The sequence below is a fragment of the Fragaria vesca genome, linkage group LG1 (genome assembly GCF_000184155.1).
Source record: "Fragaria vesca subsp. vesca linkage group LG1, FraVesHawaii_1.0, whole genome shotgun sequence".
Taxonomy (NCBI): domain Eukaryota; kingdom Viridiplantae; phylum Streptophyta; class Magnoliopsida; order Rosales; family Rosaceae; genus Fragaria; species Fragaria vesca.
In genome coordinates, this window is record NC_020491.1 from 7,802,061 (window position 1) to 7,808,515 (window position 6,455).

Here is a 6,455-nt window from a genome sequence, read left to right on the forward strand (position 1 = left end):
TAAAAGTAGTGTAGTACTTGTGGTGATATTAGGATTGAGCCTAATAATGTCAGCAAACTTCCTAATAAGGTAGGGGTTTTGACAACAGGATTCTCATGGACCCTTGCACAAGAATGCTTGGGAAAGTATTTCTTGATCTGTAGTGTGCCATCATGCTGCATCTTCGATGCAAAGAGCTCAAACTCACACTTAGGGGCCTTAGATATCACCCTCACTCGATCCCTATCATTTTTGTCAAAAATTGGAACCCAACCCTTTTGAATGGCCCTATCCTTGATAGCTTCTCTTAGAATTTTTGGCGTAGCAAAGAGCATCCCCAAGGTAAACCTAGGATTCTCCACATCAGTTTTAGGGTTGAACTCTGGCCACTTCTTATCATTACCATCTTCATCAGAAAGCACTCCTTGGCCGATTCCCTCCTCATCTGAGTTTATAGCCCCAGCCGTCTCTTCATTATCTTCCAAGTCACCATCATCATAAAAGCCAAAGTCTGTATTTCCAAAAGTAACTCCTTCTCCAGCTGCAACTTTTGAAGTGCCCATACCATCAGTCACCAATTCAGCCTCTGTTAACCAGTCAAAAAGAAAATCATCATCCACTCCATAATCTGCATACTCATCATCATCCTTTGCAGGGTTGTAATCATCATCTTCAGAGTCATCAACCTCTGAACCATCTTCTTGTACAACATCTTCAGCTGCCCCTAAACCATCATCTTCACTATCATCATCATCCTCAACTGCCTCAAACTCTAACTTATTCTTGCCTTTATCTCTAGGGTCAATTGTTGGAGCTCTGCTAGCTTGGGTTGCAACCTCTACATGTTCTCTAATCAACACACCTTTCTCAGGTTTCCTCTTATTTGCACATCTTTTAAACTTTCGGGTCCTTGGTGTACTTGCATCTGCCACCTTAGTAGACTGTTCTTCCCTAGGTGGATTGGAGATCTCCTCTATTCTCACACTTGTCCTCGGTGGTGAGTCAGGAATCTCTTCTATCACAACCCCACTTGATCCGGCTTGACTAAATCCCCAATCAAATATATGTTGTTCAAACATCTCCATCTCAGCTTCTCCATTGTAAGCAGGGTCAAGCTCTAAGTGGTCTAGGTAAAGAATGACCAATCTTATCTCAGGCACCAAGCAACACATACTCATCACATCAGTATCATTAGACAGCTTGCTCATTATGTCTCCCTCAGTGCCTATGCTATACCAATAATCAATACGTGTTCCAGCATATGCAGGATTAATCCCTCTTACCATATTATCCACCTCAGTCAATGATATTCGGTCTTTGTCCACATAATCGTAGTAGCTAATGCTGCCACCGATGTACTTGGCCTCTACATGATGCACATATCCCCCGTGATACACTTTCATTGTAAAATAGTCAGGTTATACTGGAACACATGAACAACATACAATATTAAATGGATCCAGGAATTAAACCCCACCAAATGGTCCAACTACTATAAACCAAACATATTCAATTCTCCAATACAAACAACGTCCTAAAAGTAATCGTTCTAACCACTATAAACAAAATAGAAAGCATATTCAATTCTTCAGTAGGACCACTTTTAAACCCTTACCCTTTGTTAAATCCCTATTTTACCAACCCAACAACATTCATCGATTGAACAATCATCCAACAATCAATATTCATATAGGACAATCAATATTCATATAGAACAAACCAAAAAACATTAATTGAAATCCTAAAAATCTAAGGTCCACTATCGAAACACCAAAGTCCATAAACTTCCAAACCCTAAACCATAACAACCCTAAATTCGAAGCTTCCAAACCCTAAATCTATAAACCAAACAACCCAAAATCAATAGAATCAAATAAAATTGAAAACCCCAACTCACCATAATTGGGAATTTCTGGCCAGACGCCTTCGCTTCGGGGTATCCATTCATCAATTGGAGGCGCAGCCATGCTCTTTCGCGACCTATGATGGGTGGTTTAGGGTTCTATGAGGGACGACACAGTTTCTAGGTTTCGCTCTCTTTTTTGAGAACGAGTGAGAGCGACAGCGACTGAGAGAGAGTGACTGAGAGAGAGCAAACGAGAGAGAGAGGTATAAACGGTGAGGGCTAATTTGGTCATTTCACGTAAACTCTCTCCTTTAAATCAGAAATTGGGCCCTTGTGTCGCGGACAGCTCAACGCATGACGTCATGGTAAGGAGGGTAATTCAAAAATTGGACTAAACTGATGTGAAATAGAACTTCAAGGACCAACGTTATTAAAAAAAAGATATGAGACCAAACTGATTATTGACCTAAAGTACAATGGGGCAAACTGAATTTAATCATATTTCTAATAGTAACATAAAAAAATCTCCTATATATACTTGGTCAATTTCTAATAGACCGTAGTCTTTTAAATGAATGTTGGATTATGCACTGGCCCAATACCCACCTTACTCATTTGGCAAGGGTTGGCCAACCATAATCCTTTACTTCTATCTACGGAACTGCCTTGTGATAATAGGAGTCATATTTTTCGGTCTGAAGCGGGTTGGGCCGATGAGAATGAGCCTAAACAGATTGTTGAAGAATGTTGGAAGCCTCAGACTTACTTGCCTAGCCTTGTTCAATGGAAAGCAAATCTCTCCTCTTGTAAAAAAAAACTCTGGATTTGGAGTAAAGAAAGATTCCCAATTTGTAACAAACATGAGATCAAAGAGTGTCTCCTTCAACTTGAAGAGTTACAAGGTACTGATCCATATGGTTCTTCTTCTACCCAATTGAATCTCATTAACCGGTTGGGTACACTTTGGCTGAGGGAGGAGAAATACCGACATCAAAGATCTAGAATTCGTTGGCTCTCAGTGGGTGATTCCAATACTCGTTTCTTCCACTTATCTACTTTTCATCGGAGGCAGAGGAACCAGATACTTAAGATTCAGAATGACTTTGATCAATGGATTGTTGGGGAGAAGTTTATTAGATTGGCGTTTGAGAATCAATTCCAACAGACATTTACCAGTAGTGGTTTGAGGAATTGGGGGGATTCGTTGAGGGGTGTTGCCCCTGTTATAACTAATGAGATGAATGATGACCTCAGCTGGCCTTTCACTTATGATGAAGTTAGAGATGTAGCTTTTCAGTTGGGAGCGTTGAAAGCTCCAGGGCCAGATGGATTTCTAAGCCTCTTCTATCATAAGTATTGGGGAGTTGTTAATGGTATCATAAAGACTACTTCCTCTGATTTCCTTGCTGGGAAGGTGAGTCTTAGGAGCATTAACCAAACTCATATTGTTTTAATCCCAAAAATCCCCAACCCAGAAATAACTTCTCATTTCAGACCAATTAGCCTTGCAATAATTCCTACAAAATCTTGTCCAAACTCCTAACCAATCAACTTAAACCTATCTTTTCCCATATTATTTCTCCCAACCAAAATGCTTTTGTCCCGGATAGTCTCATCCAGGATAATATTATGCTTGCCCATGAGACGTTCCACTATCTCAGGTTGAAGAAGGGTGGGGAGAATCATGAGTTTGGTTTAAAGCTTGACATGAATAAAGCCTATGATATGGTTGAGTGGGATTTTCTTGAAGCTACCCTTCGCCGGTTTGGTTTTGCAAATGGTTGGGTGAACCTAATTATGGCGTGTGTGACTACTGTGTCTTTTTCTATCGTTCTCTATGGTTGTCCTGGGAGTTTCTTCTGTCCGAGTATAGGATTGAGGCAAGGAGACCCTCTCTCCCCTTATTTCTTTTGGTTAGTGAGGTTCTTTCTCTACGTATTACCAAGATTGTGTTTACTTGGTGTGAGACTTGCCACTAATTGTCCCCCATTATCCCACCTATTTTTTGCTGATGATTCACTATTTTTCATGAAGGCCACCTTCCTCAACTGTTCCAAGATATCTATGATTTTCAAAGAATACTGTTTGGCTTCAGGTCAACTTATTAGTCTTGAAAAATCAAGTATTTATTTTACTCCTAATACCTCTGATCAGATGAAGCATCTTATGAGTTTGTTGTTGGGTATCAATGGCACTGATCAACGGGGAATATATCTAGGGCTCCCAACTTTTTGGGGAAGGTCAAAAAATGGGGCTTTGGCATACATCAAAGAGAAGTTGATGAATAAGATGGATGGGTGGAAAGAAAATGTATTGACTCAAGCTGGCCAGGAAGTACTTATCAAGTCTATGGTTCTTGCTATTCCATCATACCCCATGTCCTATTTCAGATTTCCTAAAGGTATATGTGATGATTTAATGCTGCATTGGGGAATTTTTGGTGGGGGTCCAATGAGAGTGAGATCAACATCCACTGGAAAAGTTGGCAATTTCTGGGTTTACCTAAAGAGAAAGGAGGAATGGGGTTCAGGGACTTGCATGAGTTTAATCTAGCATTGATTGCTAAGCAAGCTTGGAGACTAACCAATTATTCAGACTCTTTATGGGCTAGGTCTTAAAAGGGAGATATTATCCCAATTGTTGTTTTGTAGAGGCAACAAAGGGTTATAGGGCCTCTTGGAGTTGGTCGAGACTTCTTGAAGCTAGGGATTTTATCACAAAGAATAACTACTGGCAGATTGTTTCGGGAGCCATGGTAAACATATGGACTGACTATTGGCTTCCACCAACTGACACAAATGAACCGGTTCGCCCAATTCATATTACTGGACTCATTCCGAGTCATGCTCCTATCATGGTTGAAGAGATTATTGATTGGGATCAATGTTATAAAAATCCCCGCCTAGAACCGATTAATCCCCGCCTAAGCGTTAGGCGATGCTTTACCGTTTCCGTCTAGAGAGCTAGAAAACCGATTAATCCCCTATTAACCCCCTAGGCGCTAGTCACTGGCTATCCGCCTGACTAGCGCCTAGCGTTTTTTAAAACATTGATTGGGATACCCGATCTTGGAATCTAGGAAACAGCAGACTCTAATCCAGCCAATGGACTTGAATCGTATACTATCCATTCCTATTGACAGGAGGGAGGACCTCGACCATCGGATATGGCCCTTAACTAAGCATGGTACTTTTACTGTCAGGTCGGCTTATCACTGGTACCATCATTTGCAGTCAACTGTTCCTATCAATATATGGGTCTTCCCACTCCATTGATACTAGATGCTAGGAGTTAATAAGGAAACTGCCTACACTTCCAAAGATCAGGCATTTCTTTTGGAAAGCCTGCAGCTACTCCTACTTATCTTAGTCTCTATTAGAGAAAGATCATCCAATCTCGGTTGTGCCCTATGTGTGGTGTTTTTGAGGAGTCTATTGACATGCAATCTTTATGTGTCCATGGGTTGACCTTGTATGGTTCGGTTCCCCTCTTGGATTGAAGATTGACAAACAATCATACACTACACTCGATACTTGGTTATTACAGGTGATTAAGAATTTCAGTAGCAAGAAGGATCGTCAATGGGCTCTTACCTTGGTATGTTTCTTCATCTGGTCGATCTGGAAGGCTCACTGTCGGTTTGTATACCAACACATCCCTGTTTCTCCGACCATTGTCATTCAGCTTGGTTGGGAGGCGGCTTCCGAGTTCAAGACATCGACAAAACCTACTGCTGAATCTCCTATGTTTGAACAAGTTTTGAACTGGAATCCTCCTCCAATGGATATGATTGCTATCAATTGTGATGGGAGCTGGGATAAATCTGGATTGGGGGGAAAATGTGTGGTGATTAGAAACCACATGTGTTCGTTTATGGGTGGTCTTGCTACCCCGATTCGCGGTAGCTCAGTAGAGGCTGTGGAGGCGCTAGCCATTCTAGCTAGCGTCAGTCTCGCCGTTGATATGAACCTGAAAGCAGTCCAAGTTCAATCAGATTCACAATCAGTCATCTTAGATCTAAATTCTCTTGCCACATGCAATAATTAGAGAACTAACATGATTGTTGAAGAAATCAAATGGAAGAGCAAGTTTTTTGTTCGGGTTCACTGGAGGTGGATACCGTGAGAAGCTAATTCTGCTGCTTTCACAGCAACACATCTTGGAAAAAGAGCGATGGGCCTCTGCATCTGGTCGAAGACTCCCCCACTGTCTCTCACTATGGTTTTGAGAAATGACGGGTTTCCATGCCCTCATAATGATGTAATTTAGAGGAAGCACTGTGCTTCCTGTATTTTAAGCTCTGTTATCTTCTCTTACTGCCACTGTTTGGTTTGTGTTGGAGAACATGAGTTTTCCTTGTGATTTGTAGTTTGGGTTTTTTGCCTCTTTATTGAATTATTCAGCTTGTCAAAAAAGAAAAAAGGATGGTTTTATCAACACCCTTAGTATGGAACCCGGATCCTCTCCTCATGAGTTGGTCCTCATATTTTCTCATGAGAGGATCTCAGCCTTTTATTATGAACCAATGGCTGAGATCTTCCTAGTTAATTTTAACCCCCTATTACCCAACTTACTCACTTACTCTCCCTCTTCTCCTCAAAATATCAGGCTGCTCTCTCTCTCTCTCNNC